The sequence below is a fragment of the Pseudophryne corroboree genome, chromosome 1 (assembly GCF_028390025.1).
Source record: "Pseudophryne corroboree isolate aPseCor3 chromosome 1, aPseCor3.hap2, whole genome shotgun sequence".
Classification (NCBI taxonomy): Eukaryota; Metazoa; Chordata; class Amphibia; order Anura; family Myobatrachidae; genus Pseudophryne; species Pseudophryne corroboree.
This window is the reverse complement of record NC_086444.1, coordinates 359,216,368-359,233,803: the sequence shown is the minus strand read 5'-3', so window position 1 is coordinate 359,233,803 and position 17,436 is coordinate 359,216,368. Positions and strand designations below refer to the sequence as shown.

Below are 17,436 nucleotides of genomic sequence, written 5' to 3'. Positions count from 1 at the left end.
TATACACTCCCAGTATATCATGTGATGGAAGAGTAGGAGAAAGATGGAGTGAAAACAAAGCTCAGAGGAAAGATCCAAAGTCTCTATGCTCACAACAACAGAGGACTGATTTCTAAGTTGCATGATCTCTCTTCACGGATGCAAATAAATAGTTTTTGCATACATCGCTTGCACAGAAGCGACTTCGCACATTTTTGCGCATGAAAGGAGAAAAGCAGCCTCTTTTAGATGAATCTCCTGAACATAGCATGGGGCTAACGCAAGTGCAGATATTAATAAGATATTACTAAGAAGAGTTATACTAAAATTGATCCTTGTTAACTATTTGTCCTCGAGGTCCATGGGATCCACAGGGTTAACCTTGGGGTATGCTTGGTGGAGACCAGGATCAGACACCGAACAGCAAAGCTTTTGAGCCTCCCAGGATGCACTGGGTCCTTCTTCCCTCATACCCCGCCCACAGCTCAGGCTCTTTAGTAGTAATTAACAAGCCCAAAGCAGGAGCTAGAGAGGAGAGAAGGAAGAAGGGTACACACATGAAACACACTTTCACTTGCAGGAAAAGGGAACTGGTAACTGAGAAGAGTAACTCATTTAAGCTAGGTGCATCAGGGTGGATGCCCCGTGAATCCCATGGACCTCGAAGAAAAAGAGTTAACAAGGGTAAGTTTTACCATAACTCTTATTTTTTTCTTCAGGGTTCATGATCTTCACAGGGTTAACCTTGGGGATGCCCCAAAGCAATTGTAATAGGGAGAGAACGCTCCTAAGCTGAAAGGAGGACATTGCGGCCAAAGTTTGCATCCAGAGAGGCAAACATATCAAAGGTATAGAACCTAAAAAACATGTGGGCAAAAGACCACGTAGCGGCCTTGCTTAGTGGTTCAGCAGAGCGAGTAGAATGAGTAGAGACTGTACTTGGAACGGGTAGATCAGCCTGCGTGTAAGCCTGTGAGATAGTCATGTAAAGCCAACGTGCCAACATCTATTTATTGGCTGTCCAGCCCCGCTTCTGGAATCCATAGAGAACGAATAAAGAATCTGTTTTCCTAATGGAATTAGTGCGGTCAACATAGATCTTTAGAGCACGGACCATGTCCAATGAAGCTTCCTTTTGTGAAAGGCCAGGTTCTTGGAAGGCCGATACCACAATTTGATTGTTGATCCCAGCTTAGTCCAAAGAACAGCCCTGTCATGATGAAAAATCAAAAAGGGGGAGAGAGTCTTCACAGTCAACCATTTTAAGGGTCAACAGTATCAAATGGTGCAAAGGGAGGCTCGAAGAACTAAAGACAAATCCCAAGGAGCCACTGGAAGTACAAACGGAGGTTGAATCCGAGGTACCCATGCAGGAACGTACGGACATCTGGTAAGGGAGCAAGTCTTTTCTGAAACCAGATGAACAGAGCAGAAACCTGTACTTTAAGAGAAGCAAGCGGAGACCCACGGTAATGCCCACTTGTGGAAATTCGAGATGTCTAGGAATCTGAAGTACCAGAGAATCATAGTGGCGATAAACACACCATTGAAAGTAAGTGTGCCAGGCACGATAATAAATGAGAGCTGATGATGGTTTCCGAGCATGAAGCATGGTTTGAATAACCGCACAGGAAAACCCTTTATCCCTTAGGATGGATGACGCCGTCAAAGACAAGCGAGCTAGGTGTAGACAAGCGACGCCGTCAAAGACAAGCGAGATAGGTGTAGACAGGGACCTTGTGAAAAAAGATCTGGTCGAAGAGGAAGCAGGAAGGGCTCGTCAAAGGAAACACTGGAGAGCTGTGAACCAACGGTGCCTGGTTCATTTGTCCTCTTTGAATTTGTGTAGTACTCTGGGACGAAGGAATACTGGATAGAAGAGATAAGCCAGACAAATAGCGCCATGCATCCACAGTGGTTGCGTCTGGATCTCGTGTCCTGGACCCGTACACAGGTACCTTGTGGTTGTGTCTGGAGGCCATGAGGTCCACGTCAGGAAGATCCCATTTGTTCACCAGAAGTTGGGTGTAGAGACAACTCACTGGCGTGCACACCCTGGGGTATATTTACAAAGATTCGTGTTTTTGCCGTTTTGAAGGGTGTTTGAACTCGAATGGTATCGGGTGCATTTTACTGCAACTTTTTGAATCCTGATACGATCATTCACTAAGCTGCCGAGTTTTGCACAATCGTTTTTTCCGATGTCGATGTGATTCGTAATATCAGGCAGTGTTTTACGGGAGTGATGAGTAAAACACTGCCTGACAAAACACAAGGAATCCCGGCCTGAACTGTGAGATCCGTGCAGGGTTTCATTGTGTACCTTAAAAAGTTGTTTAAAGTCTTAAAAAATCTGAAAAAAATTGCGTGGGGTCCCCCCTCCTAAGCACAACCAGCCTCGGGCTCTTTGAGCCGGTCCTGGTTGAAAAAATATGGGGGGGGGGGAATGACAGGGGTTCCCCCATATTTAATCAACCAGCACCGGGCTCTGCGCCTGGTCCTGGTTCCAAAAATACGGGGGACAAAAAGCGTAGGGGTCCCCCGTATTTTTTAAACCAGCACCGGGCTCCACTAGCCAGGTACATAATGCCACAGCCGGGGGACACTTTTATACTGGTCCCTGCGGCCCTGGCATTACATACCCAACTAGTCACCCCTGGCCGGGGTACCCTGGAGTGGGAACCCCTTAAATCAAGGGGTCCCCCCCTCCAGTCACCCAAGGGCCAGGGGTGAAGCCCGAGGCTGTCCCCCCCATCCAAGGGTGGCGGATGGGGGGCTGATAGCCTTTTTAAAAAATGTGAATATTGTTTTTAGTAGCAGTACTACAAGTCCCAGCAAGCCTCCCCCGCAAGCTGGTACTTGGAGAACCACAAGTACCAGCATGCAGTGGAAAACCGGGCCCGCTGGTACCTGTAGTACTACTACTAAAAAAATACCCCCAAAAAAACAGGACACACACACCGTGAAAGTACAAGTTTATTACATACATGCACACCTCCATACATACATACTTACCTATGTTCCCACGAGGCTCGGTCCTCTTCTCCATGTAGAATCCTTGGGGTACCTGTGAAAAAAATTATACTCACATAATCCAGTGTAGAATCAGACCTTTGTATAATCCACGTACTTGGCAAAATAATAAAACGGAAACCCGACCACGCACTGAAAGGGGTCCCATGTTTACACATGAGACCCCTTTCCCCGACTGCCAGGACCCCCCCTGACTCCTGTCAAAGAGGGTCCCTTCAGCCAATCAGGGAGCGGCTTGTCGTGGCACTCTCCTGATTGGCTGTGTGCTCCTGTAGTGTCTGTGAGGCAGCACACGGCACAGATACAATGTAGCGCCTATGCGCTCCATTGTAGCCAATGGTGGGAACTTTGCGGTCAGCGGTGAGGTTACTTTCGGTCAACCGCTGACCGCAAAGTTCCCAGAGACCACTTCTTGAACCCAGCCATCTGTTGTGATCTGATACCATACATGGGCAAACTGAAAAAGTCAGGTTTTATCCTCTGGTTTGTTAGTTGGGCATCTAGCCGCCCAGGCCCGTTTGAGTTTGGGGAGTGTGTCTAGGGAAGGACTGACCTCTGGCCTTGCCTTGAGGATGAAAGGATGAAGTCCGAGGCTGAGTAGAGGATGCTGAGGGCAGTTAAGCTGTTTTAGAAGTTGCCAGGTTATTAACATTTTTTGTCCAATTCTGGGCCAAAAAGAAATTCTCCTGTGTAAGTGGTTCCAGGGCCTTTTCAGCATCAAAGTCTGCCATCCAGTAACAAAGCCAAAAAATATGGCGTGCTGATACCGAAGCCTTAGAAGACAATAGGCAGTATCCAGGCAGCCTCCCCAATGCAATAGGCGGCATCCCTGATGTTGGCAATTAAAGACAGTTGATCCTTGGTTGCTTCTGAAGGAAAACTGTTTTCAAGGGCATCTCCCAGTTTTCAATGGCTTTAGCCACCCAGGCCGCAGCCGTAGCAGGTCTAGCTGTGGCACCTGTAAATTAATATAAAGATTTAAGGCAGGTCCTTAAGGGAGGACAAAAACCAAGTAAAAATACAAATCCCAAATGCGCTGTCAAAGCTGCCAGTAAGGGATTGTCAGTCCCTTACTGGCCCAATGTCAGAAACCACAGTAAAAGAGAAAAAAAACTGGCGCTGATTTGTGTTTCTCCAATAATAAACGTGGATAAATAATAATGTAAATATGAATTTATTTGGTATAAAACAAATGTACCATAAAACAAGAGAGCTGGTAGGAGCAATGCTGTGTATAACCTGACTCCAAGGAGAGGTATACAGAGAGACCAAGCCCAGCATTCTCAGAAACCTACAGAGCTCTTGTAATGGCTGCCCAGTGTCTCTGTGAGGAAGGATGGTTAGGGAGGAGCAGCCCAGGGTTGGAAGACCTCAGCGGAATGGCGCCCTGGGCTGGGGGAGGGGCCGCTGGGGAAGTGCTGACCTCTCCTTGCTGATACCTACCACCAGTTTCCTGGCCTGTAATAATGATCCCCAGCACCAGCTGTGGTGGTCTAGTCACACAATGGTCTGGGACCACATCAGCACCACCGGTTAATCTAGGATTGCTGCGGCCTTGGGTCCCACCTTACCCTTGTCCTTCATGATTTCAGGTGCAGTTCGGGGTGTCCCTGTGTACCTCTGCTACCGGAAGGTCCAGGGTCCCGCCGAAAAAACCTAGCTGTGGCTGGTGTCATGGCACCAGTGATGGAGCAGCAGCACTGGCATCCCATGGACTGCCTAGAGCTGCTTGCTCAGTAAATAGTAGAAAAGTAAAAAGTAAAAACAAAATTTTAAAAGCTTTGGCTGCATCATGCAGCCCCACTGTTCACTGGTAATCAGCGCCTGCTGGCACCAAACAAAAAACTGAAGAGCCTGAACTGCGGGCAGGGTATGAGTGGAGAGGGCCCCATAGGGTCCTGAGAGGCTCAAAAGCTTTGCTGATCGGTGCAGATCCTGGTCTCCACCACGCATACCCTAAGGTAAAGCAGACTTCCATGGTGGCTTGCAAATACAGCCACTCATGAGTTACTGCATATGCGGAGTCAATCACATTATGTCCCTTGCCTTAGAGCAGTGATTTTCAACCTTTTTAAATTTGTGGCACACTAAACAAAATTTTTACATTTCCAAGGCACACCATCGATTTTTTGGGCTTCGCAGTAATAAAACACATTGGCCCCCACTGTAATAAAACAGATTTATATTAATGCCACACACCTACCCAAGAGTAATTCCACTCGTTACCCCCCCAGTAATGCCACACACCTGCCCCCCATAGTAATTATACACACATGCCCCATTTTAATTCCACACACCTGCCCCCCCATAGTCATGCCACACACATGCCCCCATTGTAATTCCTTACACCTGTCCCACCCATAGTAAATATACATACCTGCCCCCCATTGTCATTACACACACCCTGCCCCCACATAGTAATCATACACACATGCCCCCTATAGTAATTCCACACACCTGACCCCCTTACAGTAATATAACACACACCGGTCCCCCACCATAGTAATTCTTTGCACATACTTATGTGAGTTTTATATATATATTTATATGTATATTTCTAACCTTAAATCTTTTCCTCTCAGTGGGGAGCGCTGGGACAAGGAGCAGCAGCAGCGTTTGAGTGTGCACTGGAGGTGGGAATATCGGGCCAGCTGATACGGAAGTGCAGCGCTGCCCGGTGAGCACAGGTACATCTGGCTGGTGGCAGCGGCGGGTCTGTGACACAGACCTGCCGCTGCCACCAGCCAGGTGTACCTGTGCTCGCCGGGCTCTGTGTGCGGGAGCTGCTGCAGCGGGTCTGTGTGCAGGCGGCGGCGCCGGGTCAGTGTGCGGGCGGCAGGCGGCAGCAGGACTGTATGGCGGCAGACGGTGGGGATCTCTGGCTGGCAGCAGTGGCGGCACACCTGGCAACTGCCTGCGGCACACTAGTGTGCCGCGGCACACCTGTTGAAAATGGCTGCCTTAGAGGAAGATTCCAACGTGGGCCTTTTACAATATTGATAACGTTTGTGTAGCATGACCATCTGGGCCAGTTCAACAGCACTAGTTTTTATCTTCATTTGAACCTGTGGAAGCTTGTTACCGGGGGAACAGATAAGTTAGAATCTAATAGAATCTGCTACTCAGTTCTCTACCCCTGGTATGAATACTGCTGAGATTACTAAAACATTTGTTCTATGCAGCATATTATCCTGGTAGTTTTCTTCACCAAGGATGTTCTTGGTTTCTCCCTGATATTTGGTGTATACCACCAAGCTGTCATGTAATATTGGTCTCAGTTCAGTCACATTTATTGGTAGCTTTCATTTCTTCTGTATCCAAACCCCTTAAAATGATACTAAAGGGCATGACCATTTTTAACCAGTATCCACAACACTGATATTTTTTATTTACAAGGCGCCTTGCAGCACAGTACAAGGTAGTAAACATAAACCATTGCAAAATAACAGTAACGGAGCATAAAACACAATATACAACAGGCAACCATAAGTACAAAACAATATTACAACAGTCATTTCAGCAATTGAGGATGCTGTACCCAATGAATGAACAAGCAAATAGTGTCAAATGGTTCTATGATAAAAACCTATTAGGAAAAAAGGAAATTGTAATATGACAGATTTTTTTGCGTGTGCAATATTTCCTGTGGGCTTCTTTCATGTGGATCTTTTCTGGTTACCATTTGTGATATATGAGTTTTTGTCCCGTGTGGGTTTTTTTTCTTTTTACCGTCTCAGAAGGGTGAAACACTTATGACATGGACAGTGCTAGGGGAAGTATATGATGAAAGTTTGTTTCAGGGGCTGTATTGGCAGTCTTTTAACCATCAAAAGTACAAGATGATGTGGAAAGCAAAAACAAAAATGTTTATGTGTTAATGTGAAGTAAGTTACCTAATGAATTCCAATTCAGTCTTCTATATCCAGATCTAAAAACCTTTAAAAGGTCTCAAATGTGGTTATTAAGCAGCTGTGTTTTGGCTTCATTCAAAGACTCCATCAGTTTCATATAAGAACCCAGAATTTGTTTCATGTCATCGATGTACCTATAAAAGTGTTTACATTATCACAAATTGTCTGACCAATTTTAAAAGTCTAAATGTGGGGCAAAGGATACAATTTCACTTTCTGAAAATCATTTGTGTTTATCTACTGTAATTAACCAAGTTCCACAATGAAAATAACAATGCCATGTAAACTAGTCAATAACATTCTCACATACTACATAAGGATGTTGACATTTAATGGTAACCTCATTAACAACCATCAATGTTGAAGAGATATATGAAGAGATATACAGTACAGGTAACCTATGCCTTCTTTCCCACAGGATCCAATGACCAAGATACAGTTACTCTTAAACATTACAGATACCTGTGTGTTAGTAAGCAACATCATTCAAGTAACACACATATGTGGCTGTTTATGGAGTAAGCTTTGCCATTAATTAAAATCAGACAATAATGATAAATTAATTAGTGGTAAAGTACCTAAAGTGACAGCTACAGTAGATATTAGTGACGTGTGGTGGGGTGAGGTAGATGAGGCAGAGACTTTCCTGTCATACGCGCCACATGAGAATCTACAGGCGAAGGAGATTTCCAATTTTTACACACCTCCGCTGAGAGAGGATAGCGAGCCAACAGTCTCTTATTCGGTGTACTTTTTGTCCCCGGATTTTCCCAGGATTCCTGACGTATGTCAACCAAGTGTTTAGAATAGGGTAAAACTTGTTTAACCACCTTCTTACGCTTAAACCTATCCGGTTTCTTGGAGACAGTTTCAGGCTCAGAATCATCAGACACATCAAATCCGAGACATCCACATATGATTTCCTCTCCCCATCTGAAACATCAGCGTCAGTGTCTGGGGGGGGGTCAGTATATGCACCGTCCTCCTCAGAGGACGTGTTGGCTAAAGCCATGGATTGGGAGGAGGTAGTGGCCCTTTTAGAAGACAAGTCTTATGCGGGCGAGAGTAATCCTTAGATTTAGACATTGATCGGCTCAAATGCTGTAACTGAGTGGAAAGCTGGTCCGCCCATGGCGGGTTAACAGCAGGGACCATAAATTGTGGTAGTGGCAGAGGTGGTTCCACAGGGGGCGTCAATTAAGTCACAAGTGTGTTTAAAAATGTGGAGAATGTAGCCCAAGGTGGGTCCTGTGATGCCCCAAGCACTACCGACCCACTGGGGGGTAAGGAACCCCCTGAACCTGAACTCTCAGCTGCCAAATTATCCTCCATTATGTCTGTGGCCTCACTACCACAAAGTGTGGGAGAGGCCCCAACGTCGTTGCCACGTGTAGCAGACATAACTATGTGCACAATAATGGGCAACCCAGTACAAAGTGTAGCAGCGCTATACCTAGCAAGAACTCTCAGAAAAGAAGCCTAAGATGGCACAGACCAGGAGTTCAATAGATATAGAATATATGGTGACTATAAATCACAAGTAAAAATACCCCGTCAGTATATCTTGTGATAGAAAGCCTATATTATTTATGGAAAATACCCTGAAACACTTGGCCCCCACAGGTATAGCTATATAGGAATAGCACGCTGAGTGAAATTCCCTGCAGTAAGGCAACCATGCAGCGGCTACATGCACACACACATATATATAGTCACAAGTGTACCATGCAGAAATTATGTACCATAAACTGCACTGGACTAGCAATACAGAGTAATACTCAGTATGGCTATATGTGATAACTATAGATATAACAAACACAGTAAGCACTGGATGTATATCACAGGGTGTTTGTAACACACAACCCTGAATGTATGCACTCTTTCTTAACTAACACAGTCCCAGTGAGTCAGTGACAGGTAGAATACTCAAGTGTCCTGTAGGAAGCACAGCACTGGCAGTCAGGCGGTTCCACAGAGGAGGATTTGCCCTAGCAATCCCAGGAACAGCAAGGCTCTATCTGTAATGGCCGCTGACCAGGAGTGAAGGAGAAGGATGCAGCTACAGGGCAGGAACATTGTATAAATGGCGCCTCAGGTCCGGCCTGCTCCCCTTGCTGGCATCCCCACCGGGTGTGCAGGCAGAACAACAATACGGGGGAACTGGTACTAAATCCCCCTGACCTGTGCCCAAAATAATACCCTGGTAGCTAGTGGAGCAGCTGCCCAGTACTCAGTGTCCACGCCAGCGCACGTGCGGCCCGACTCCTACGGCTGCGCTGGATCGCGGTAAAGAGCAGCACAGGAGCCCTTTACCTCCCCCTTGTCTGCGGCCCCGCGATCCGGGAGACGGTGGCATGTGTGTGACTCACATTTAGGAAGAAGCCTGCGTCTCCGCTGCAGTGACCCGGCAACCCCGGCGTGGGAGTTTACAGCGCCGCTGGGGGTGATGGAGCTGCACGCTGGAAAGTCTCTGAGACTTTGCCAGCAGCAGCCCTTGAAGTCTTCATACAGATTCCGCTGTTCAGTCTTAGTAAAATAAACTCTGAAAAGGCTACTTAAGGCAGCCACCTGTAAAGTGCCTGCATACTGCAAGGCACCAACTTACAAACTGAGCTCACTGGCATGGAGGTGGGGTTATAGAGAAGGCGGCGCTGTGCATCTTGGGAACAGTCAAAAGCTTTGAGCCTGTTGGTGCCTCGGATCAAGATCCTACTCTACACCCCGATGTTAATCCTTGTGGAGCCCAGTGTACCCCGCAGCAGAAAGATAGCTTTTAAGCAGCCCTCCACGCGCTTATCCGTCGGCTCCTTGAGAGAAGTGACGGTAGTGACAGGCAGAGCATATGACACCACCAGCCAAGCGATTTGCGAGTCCACCGGCGGTGGCGTTTCCCAATTTTTACTCAATTCTGCCGCAAGGGGATAGCGGGCTAGCATCTTCTTGTGCAGGGGTGAATTTCTTTCCTGGGTTCTCCCAGGATTCCTGACGTATGTCAACCAAGTGGTCAGAATGAGGTAAAACAAATTTAGTAACCTTCTGACATTTGAACCTGTCCGGTTTCTTAGATGTAGTAGCAGAATCAGTATCATCATCAATCTGAAGAATGAGCCTGATAGCCTCTAAGAGATCAGGAACATCCACCTGTGAAACATATTCCCCATAAGAAACGTCATGATCAGAGTCTGTGGGGTCAGTATACACGCCATCTTCATCGGAAGAGGTATCCGGAACATGCGTGGATTGAGAGGTAGTAACAGCCCGCTTAGAGAACTTCTTAGGTGTAGTCTTAGGTGGGCGAGGGACAGGAATATGTTTATCCAAAGAGTTATTCAAGTGATGTAACTGAGTGGTTTAACCGCAGGGACCATATAAGGCTGATAAGGCACATGAGGTCCCATTGTACCACCTTGGGCTAGGTCCCATCTAAGCGCAACGGAATATGCTGCTATATAAGAAACTGTTAATAAATAAATAAAGTCTAGTTACCAGCGTAGTCAGTAAATTAGAAAAGGCAGACCAAGGCAGGTCCTGATGTGCCCCCATTGTAACAAACTGACTGGGGGGTAACAGAACCCCCAAAACCTGAACCCTCCGCAGCCATGTTACCCTCAAATGCATCTGGGACATCATAACCGCGCACGGCGGAATCAGCCCCAGACCCATCGCCCCCTGTAGCTGACATAATATGAAAGCGTAAAACACGGGCGACACAGTACAATATCAGGAGATAGAATACCTAACACAAACCCCCCATGCAGTGTGACAGCACAAACAGAGGATTTCTGAGGTAAAATGTGACTGAAAAACACAGAGAAAAATACAAATGACGTATATCATGTGAAATACCTGTATTATCTAATAACCCTGACGCACTGAGCCCCCTCAGGTTACAGAATATAGGGATAGCAGTAGGAGTGAGATACACGGAGTAGAAATCACCCAGCAGCTATATGCACACACACACAGGGGTAAATTTACTAAGGTGGGAGATTTTTAGAACTGGTGATTTTGCCCATAGCAACCAATCAGATTGTATCTATTATCTTCTAGAAGCAGCTAGACAAATGTTAAGTAGAATCTGATTGGTTGCTATGGGCAACATCACCAGTTCTAAAAAAAACTCCCACCTTAGTAAATTTACCCCACAGTCACATGTACAATGCAGGAATTATGACAAACAATAAAACTGCACTGGACTAGCAATACTATCATATCCCTTTCACACCGCAGCTATAACCCGGTAAATTGCCGTTTTTTAAGCCTTCCAAAACGGTTCTAGCTGCAGTATGAAAAGGCCACATTGAATTTACCAGTTACAGAATACTGGTATTTTAAAACGGTTAAAAAGCAGGGTCCTACACGGTTCAGACCCGTTTCATTGTGCAATGTGAAAGGCTCAGAAACTGTATTTTCAAGCCACAGAAGGTGATAGGCTGTCTCCATGTGTGATGTCACCAGGCAGAAGCAGTAAATAAACTGGAGGAAACACATGAGAGTGAAGAAGCATTCTATTATACAGAATACAGTTTAAAATGGCAAATTGGAGTAATGAGGAGGTTAGGGAGCTGCTTAGGATCAGAGGGGATGTAGAAATATGTAGACAAATCACTGGGACAGTGAAGGATGCAGTAATCTACAAAACATGGTAAAGATGCTTGAAGCTGCTGGGTTCCATCATACGACTAGCCAAATTATTAATAAATAATTAATTCATTATTAATAATGTGTGGGCCAGAAAAGTCCATTTACAATGACAACCACTGTTTTCTATGGGTGAAACGGGTTCAGTGTGAAAGGTACCAAAACGGTAATGAAATGGTAATATAAACGTTATGGTAAGAACTTACCGTTGATAACGTGATTTCTCTTATGTCCACAGGTATCCACAGGATAACATTGGGATATTGTCGAGCGACAGCGAAAATGGCACCAACACGGTCACAAGCTTTCTGGCCTCCCAGGATGCATTGGGGCCTCCACTATATAGTCCCGCCCACTGACTCAGTCAGATCAGTTCTTTCCACAGCGATTTTAGGCAGGAACATTAAGTAGAGACCTGTACAGGTGATAAGAACACACATGCACACCCTTCCATACAAGAAGGAAGAGGTTTTTAGTGTTTGTCTAGATCCTCAAATCAGATGCGTCAGGGTGGGATCCCTGTGGATACCTGTGGACATAAGAGAAATCACGTTATCAACGGTAAGTTCTTACCATAACGTTTATTTCTCTGGCTGGGTCCACAGGATTATCCACAGGATAACATTGGGATTCCCAAAGCCATTTTAGTGGTGGGGACGCTCCTGATTGCACAGGAGGACCTTTCGCCCGAAGTCTGCGTCATGAGAGGCAAAAGTATCCAAGGCATAATGTCTGATGAATGTGTTTATGGAAGACCATGTGGCTGCCCTACATATCTGTTCTGCTGATGCACCCTGTTGTGCTGCCCAAGAAGGACCTACCTTACGTGTAGAGTGTGCAGAGACATTAGCCGGAATAGGGAGATCTGCATGAGAATAAGCTTCATATATTACCATTCGGAGCCATCTCGCCAGCGTCTGTTTACTAGCAGGCCAACCTCTCCTATGGAATCCGTAGAGGATGAAGAGGGAATCTGTTTTCCTGATGGCACTAGTACGATCTATGTAGATTTTTAAAGCCCGGACCACGTCCAGTGACGCTTCTCCCACAGATAGTCCCGATACCTGAAAAGCTGGGACTACAATCTCTTCATTCAGGTGAAACTTTGACACCACCTTTGGAAGATAACTAGATCTCGTTCTGAGAACTGCTCTGTCTGGAAAAAAAACTTAGGAAAGGAGACTTACATGATAATGCTCCTAAATCTGACACTCTTCTGGCTGATGCCATTGCCAGTAAAAAAAGAACTTTAACCGTTAACCACTTAAGATCCGCTCTCTCAAGCGGTTCAAACAAAGGACTCTGGAGAAATTTAAGAACTAAATTCAAATCCCAGGGAGCTGCAGGAGGAACAAATGGAGGTTGAATATGTACTACTCCTTGGAAAAATGTACGTACATCCTGTAGGTCAGCAATCTTCTGCTGAAACCATACAGTCAACGCTGAGACTTGCACCCTCAAGGAAGCAACCTTCAACCCTTTATCCAATCCTGCCTGAAGGAAATCCAAAATTCTAGCTACTTTAAAAGATCTCGGATTGTAATTTTTTCCAGAACACCAATGAATATAGGCTTGCCATATTCTATGATATACACGGGCCAAAGAAGGCTTTCTTGCTCTAAGCATGGTTTGGATTACTTGCTTTGAAAATCCTTTAGCCTCTAAGATAGAGGTTTCAACAGCCACGCCGTCAAAGACAGGCGATCCAGATGACTGTGACAACAAGGACCCTGCATTAACAGATCTGGACGTTGAGGGAGCAGTATCGGTGCTTCCACGGACATTCTCAACAGATCTGTGTACCAATGCCTTCTTGGCCAAGTTGGAGCTATTAGAATGATTGCTCCTTTTGCCTGTTTTATATTTCTCACTACTCTGGGTAACAGAGATATTGGAGGGAACAGATATGCCAACTGAAACCTCCATTCCACTGACAGTGCGTCTACCAGGACCGCTCCTGGGCCCCTTTGCCGCTTCCCAATTCAGTACACCTGGGACAAATACTGCTGACAATGCCGGGAGATGGAGTTCCGCCCATTTTAGAATGGGAGTTACTTCCTCCATCAGACTCTTGCTGTGAGTTCCTCCTTGATGATTGAGGTATGCTACTGCCGTCGCATTGTCTGAGCGGATCTGGACTGGTCTTCCTTGTAGATTGTCCTTTGCCTGAACTAAGGCCAAGTAAATGGCTCTTATTTCTAACAGATTTATCGGCAGGCGACTTTCCCTTGCGGTCCATTTTCCCTGGAACCATAGGCTTCCGAGTACCACCCCCCAGCCTTGCAGGCTGGCATCTGTCGTCAGGACTTGCCACTCTTTTATCCAAAAGGGTCTCCCCTTGTTTAAATGGTCTGTCTGTAGCCACCATGCTAGAGACCTTTTTACATTTACTGGAATCTTTATCATCTGTTTTTTTATTGTTTGATGATTTCCGTTCCATTTGGTCAAAATGAGATGCTGCAATGGTCTGGAGTGGAATTGCGCATATTCCACCATGTCGAAGGTTGATACCATCAGACCCAACAGTCGCATTACTGCATGGACTGACATTGTCTGGGCTTGCAACGCTTCCTGAGCCATGACCTGCACCTTGACTATTTTCTTCTCTGGTAAGAGAACTCTCTGTAGGTCTGAATCCAATATGGCTCACAAATGAACCATCCGCTGTGACGGATTCAGGGACGACTTCTCCCAATTTATGAGCCACCCGTGTCTCTGTAAACAAACTATTGTCTGTTGGAGATGGCTCAACAGTAAATCTTGCGACTGTGCTAAGATTAATAGGTCGTCTAGGTATGGGAATATTCTTATCCTTGTTTGCGCAGACAAGCTGCCATAACCACCATGATCTTGGTAAACACCCTGGGTGCTGTAGCTAGCCCGAAGGGCAGAGCTTGGAACTGGAAGTGTTCCTTGAGGATGGCAAACCTGAGGTAACACTGATGTGATAGTGCTATAGGCACATGTAGGTAAGCATCCCGTACATCCAGAGATACTATATAGTCTCCCGGTTCCATAGCCAACCTTATGGAGCGTAACGTCTCCATGTGGAACTTCGGGATCCATATGTAATTGTTCAACATCTTCAGATTTAGAATTGGTCGATATGACCCATTTGGTTTCTGGATCAGAAACAGATTGGAGTAATACCCCTGTCCCTTTTGTGACGGAGGTACTGGGACAATCACACCTGACTGCAGTAATTTTTGGTCTGCTTCTTGCAGGGCATTGGCCTTCGACTCTATACGAGACGGGCTGGTGCAAAAAAATCCTTGAGGAGGCTGCCTCTTGAATGGGAACCCATACCCCTGAGATACTACCTTCTGCACCCAGGCATCTGTTGTTGACTGTTGCCATGTGTGTGCAAATTGCAGGAGTCGGCCCCCAACCCTGGAATCCTCCAGGCGGAGGCCCGTCTCTTCAGGCTGAGGGTTTCTGTTCAGGTTTGGAAGCTGGCTTTTTGCTAGCCCACTGCTTCCTACCCCTGGATTTAAACTGGGGTTGTTTAGGGTCCTCTTTACCTTTCACTTTGCTTTGCCAGCGAAATGAGCGAAATTTTAAACCCTTGGACTTAGGGTTATAGGTAGCCGGAAATCTGACCTTCTTCGATTCAGCCTCTGACTCTAGGATATCCGATAAAGGTTTTCCAAATAATATATTACCCACGAAAGGCAATGCTTCCAATTCCTTCTTGGACTCCGCATCTGCCTCCCAGGTCCGTAGCCAGACTGCTCTGCGAGCGACTACTGCCAGGGCTGAAGCTTTAGAAGCAACAGTGCCTACATCAATGGCTCCTTCTTCTAAATACTGGGCAGATTGTCTTAAATGGCAAAGGCGATCCTCTTGCTCCCTAGTAGGAGAGGGGATGTCATTCTCTAGTTCCTCTATCCATTCGCCCATTGCCTTTGCTACCCAGGCCGAAGCCATAGCAGGTCTTACCACTGCACCCACAAGAGAAAAAATATTTTTCAATAGGCTCTCTACCCTCCTGTCTGTGACATCATTCAAAGAGGTAGATGACAGTGGCAAAGCAGATTTATGCACGAGTCGCAGAACATGTGCATCTACTTTTGGAGGAACTTCTCTCTTCGAACAATCTCCAGCAGGAAATGGATAATAAGAATCCCATCTCCTAGGAATCTTATACTTTTTACCGGGCGCTGCCCAAGACTCATCCATCATTTCCGTCAATTCCTCTGACGCTGGAAATTCAGCTTTCACTGACTTTGTTTGTTTGAATACAGGTGCTTTTGCTTTTAATGCTGTCTTGGCTGGTTCTTCCAGAGAAAGCACAGCCTTTACTGCCTTAATGAGTTCAGCTACATCATCTGAACTAAAGCTCTGCGACTGATCATCATACGGAGTTGAATCTATTGTTTCCGCATCATCATCCGATGTATCCTCTTGTGTAGTCTGCCATACAGACGTATCTGTCCTAGTCTTACCTGCCCCTTGGTTGCTTGTAGAAGCTACTGGAACCAAACCATAGGAAGGGAGCTGCATGTATGGGTTCATAGTGTAACCTAACCCTTGAGGTGGTGCTACTGGAGCTAACCTGTCCGCTATTGAAGACAGAGTCTTTGCGAACATATTCCATGGTGGCTCTACTGGAGGTTGAACTAACTCCTGTTTTTTACTTCGCTGAAAAGCGAAACAGTTTGCACACAAACCCTCATAAGTGACCAATTGAATCATATCAATTACCCCTGACTTACAAGATAAGCATGTTAGGGCTATGGGAGTGCTTGACAAATTCTCCTCATCACTTTTGCCGCTCACAGGACATTTTTTCTGATATTGACTACACAATTTTGTGGCTGAAAAACACCCTATAATCAGTATATAGAGGTGAAATCAATCTGACCACAGTGCACCTGATTTGAGGGTCAGAACAGGACTGACATTACACAGAAAAGTCAGCACACATACTAGCAGTCAGTCACATGTTAAAGCATTAGACATTGTCATATGAGAATACAACCTCCATAATAACTTAGACTGCTCTGCGAGCGACTACTGCCAGGGCTGAAGCTTTAGAAGCAACAGTGCCTACATCAATGGCTGCTTCTTCTAAATACTGGGCAGATTGTCTTAAACGGCAAAGACGATCCTCTTGCTCCCTAGTAGGAGAGGGGATGTCATTCTCTAGTTCCTCTATCCATTCGCCCATTGCCTTTGCTACCCAGGCCGAAGCCATAGCAGGTCTTACCACTGCACCCACAAGAGAAAAAATATTTTTCAATAGGCTCTCTACCCTCCTGTCTGTGACATCATTCAAAGAGGTAGATGACAGTGGCAAAGCAGATTTATGCACGAGTCGCAGAACATGTGCATCTACTTTTGGAGGAACTTCTCTCTTCGAACAATCTCCAGCAGGAAATGGATAATAAGAATCCCATCTCCTAGGAATCTTATACTTTTTACCGGGCGCTGCCCAAGACTCATCCATCATTTCCGTCAACTCCTCTGACGCTGGAAATTCAGCTTTCACTGACTTTGTTTGTTTGAATACAGGTGCTTTTGCTTTTAACGCTGTCTTGGCTGGTTCTTCCAGAGAAAGCACAGCCTTTACTGCATTAATGAGTTCAGCTACATCATCTGAACTAAAGCTCTGCGACTGATCATCATACGGAGTTGAATCTATTGTTTCCGCATCATCATCCGATGTATCCTCTTGTGTAGTCTGCCATACAGACGTATCTGTCCTAGTCTTACCTGCCCCTTGGTTGCTTGTAGAAGCTACTGGAACCAAACCATAGGAAGGGAGCTGCATGTATGGGTTCATAGTGTAACCTAACCCTTGAGGTGGTGCTACTGGAGCTAACCTGTCCGCTATTGAAGACAGAGTCTTTGCGAACAAATTCCATGGTGG

General features: G+C 45.9%; 1 protein-coding gene across 3 annotated transcripts in view; it reads right to left on the bottom strand.

Annotated features, from left to right (window-relative positions):
• The window catches only part of LOC135067902 (TOG array regulator of axonemal microtubules protein 1-like), a 74,837-nt gene that overhangs the window by 43,796 nt on the left and 13,605 nt on the right, over positions 1–17,436 (bottom strand). Inside the window, exon 2 of one of the 3 annotated variants that reach the window (XM_063964579.1) lies at positions 6,906–7,057. The exons of the other annotated variants lie outside the window; for them this stretch is intronic. The gene's annotated coding sequence lies outside the window, so the exon portion shown is untranslated. The remainder of the gene's footprint in view (positions 1–6,905; positions 7,058–17,436) is intronic. 3 annotated transcript variants of the gene reach the window in all.